A 2,789-nucleotide genomic window follows, 5' to 3' on the forward strand; every position below is an offset into this window, starting at 1 on the left:
CATTGCGTCACCTCAATAATAATCATAGAATACATAGTTCGAGGTTTAGAACCCTCATAACCAAGTTTGGAAGCGTTACTTACCTCAAGCCAAACCAAACTCTAGCCCGCGATGCTTTTTCCTCTCTATTCGGCCTCCAAATGCCCCAAATCTAACCAAAATCAGAATATAACCATCAAAAAATGCTAAGGGAACAAAGCACACTCAAAAATAATCAAATTACATCAAAATCCCAAAATTGGTAAAAACCCGACCCCCGGGCCCGCGTCTCGGATTCTGATAAAATTAACAAAACTAGAGCCTTTACACTCTCACGAGTTCATACATATCAAGAATACCATAATCTGACCACGAATGACCCCTCAAATTCCTAGATTAAGGTATGCAAATTTCCAAGGCCTCAACCCCCAATTTTGCTACTAATTTCCATAGATTTCAAGCTTAATCCGTCAAAAACCATCATAGAAACAAGTTTAGGGTCCAAAAATCTTACCTCCACGAAACCCTCTTAAATCCCCTCTTCAATTTGCTCTCCAAAGCTTTCTCCCGGATAAAATATGGTGAAAAACCACTCAAAATCGCGAAGGGCCAAATATATATGTTCTGCCCCAGCTAAACCACTTCTGCGATACAAATCTCACACCTGCGGACCCGCACCTACGGTCTGAGGTGCGCACTTGTGCAAATCATTTAAGCGCTCAAAATCTCCAATCTCACACATATGGGCTAAGATGTCATGATACAAACCCGAGGAATGATATGATATGTCAAATAGTAATAATCGAGACTGAGGCATGATATAATATGAATGAATAGGACTGAGTATAGATTATAAATGAAGCTAATGACATGACAACAAGAAATGACCTCTCGGGTCTCAACAGTTTTGGCGTGAAGCCTTAACATGATAATTAGCATGATTTGCAGTTCATCATCTTAATCACATAATTACAACACAAAAATCAGCATAAAAGAGTCATTAAGCGGTGCCATGGAATGATCCAGGCTGCATTTCTTACGGTGCACGCCCACACGCCCGTCACTTGGCATTGCGTCACCTCAATAATAATCATAGAACACATAGTTCGAGGTTTCGAACCCTCATAACCAAGTTAGGAAGCGTTACTTACCTTAAGCCAAGCCAAACTCTAACCCGCGACGCCTTTTCCTCTCTATTCGGCCTCCAAATTCCCCAAATCTAACCAAAATCAGAATATAACCATCAAAAAATGCTAAGGGAACAAAGCCCACTCAAAAATAATCAAATTACATCAAAATCCCAAAATTGGTAAAAACCCGACCCCCGGGCCCACGTCTCGGATTCTGATAAAATTCACAAAACTAGAGCCTTTACACTCTCACAAGTTCATACATATCAAGAATACCAAAATTTGACCACGAATGACCCCTCAAATCCATAGATTAAGGTCTGCAAATTTCCAAGGCCTAAACCCCCAATTTTGCTACTAATTTCCATAGATTTCAAGCTTAATCCGTCAAAAACCATCATAGAAACAAGTTTAGGATCCAAAAATCTTACCTCCATGAAACCCTCTTGAATTCCCTCTTCAATTTCCTATCTAAAGCTTTCTCCCGAATAAAATATGGTGAAAAACCACTCAAAATCGCGAAGGGCCAAATATATATGTTCTGCCCCAGCTAAACCGCTTCTGCGATACAAATCTCACACCTGCGGACCCGCACCTGCGGTCTGAGGTGCGCACTTGTGCAAATCATTTAAGCGCTCAAAATCTCCAATTTCACACACATGGGCTAAGATGTTATGATACAAACCCGAGGAATGATATGATATGTCAAATAGCAATAATCGAGACTGAGGCATGATATAATATGAATGAACAGGACTGAGTATAGATTATAAAAGAAGCTAATGACATGACAACAAGAAACTACCTCTCGGGTCTCAACAGTGTTGGCGTGAAGCCTTAACATGATAATTAGCATGATTTGTAGTTCATCATCTTAATCACATAATTACAACACAAAAATCAGCATAAAAGAGTCATTAAGCGGTGCCATGGAATGATCCAGGCTGCATTTCTTACGGTGCACGCCCACACGCCCGTCACTTGGCATTGCGTCACCTCAATAATAATCATAGAACACATAGTTCGAGGTTTCGAACCCTCATAACCAAGTTTGGAAGCGTTACTTACCTCAAGCCAAACCAAACTCTAGCCCGCGATGCCTTTTCCTCTCTATTCGGCTTCCAAATGCCCCAAATCTAACCAAAATCAGAATATAACCTTTAAAAATTCTAAGGTAACAAAGCCCACTCAAAAATAATCAAATTACATCAATATCCCAAAATTGGTAAAAACCCGACCCCCGGGCCCACGTCTCGGATTCTGATAAAATTCACAAAACTAGAGCCTTTACACTCTCACGAGTTCATACATATCTAGAATACCATAATCTGACCACGAATGACCCCTCAAATCCCTAGATTAAGGTCTGCAAATTTCCAAGGCCTAAACCCCCAATTTTGTTACTAATTTCCATAGATTTCAAGCTTAATCTTCAAAAACCATCATAGAAACAAGTTTAGGGTCCAAAAATCTTACCTCCACGAAACCCTCTTGAATTCCCTCTTCAATTTCCTATCCAAAGCTTTCTCCCGAATAAAATATGGTGAAAAACCACTCAAAATCGCGAAGGGCCAAATATATATGTTCTTCCTCAGTTAAACCGCTTTCGCGATACAAATCTCACCCCTGCGGACCCGCACCTGTGGTCCGAGGTGCACACCTGTGCAAATCATTTAAGCG

The sequence above is a fragment of the Nicotiana sylvestris genome, chromosome 7, assembly GCF_000393655.2.
Source record: "Nicotiana sylvestris chromosome 7, ASM39365v2, whole genome shotgun sequence".
Lineage (NCBI taxonomy): Eukaryota > Viridiplantae > Streptophyta > Magnoliopsida > Solanales > Solanaceae > Nicotiana > Nicotiana sylvestris.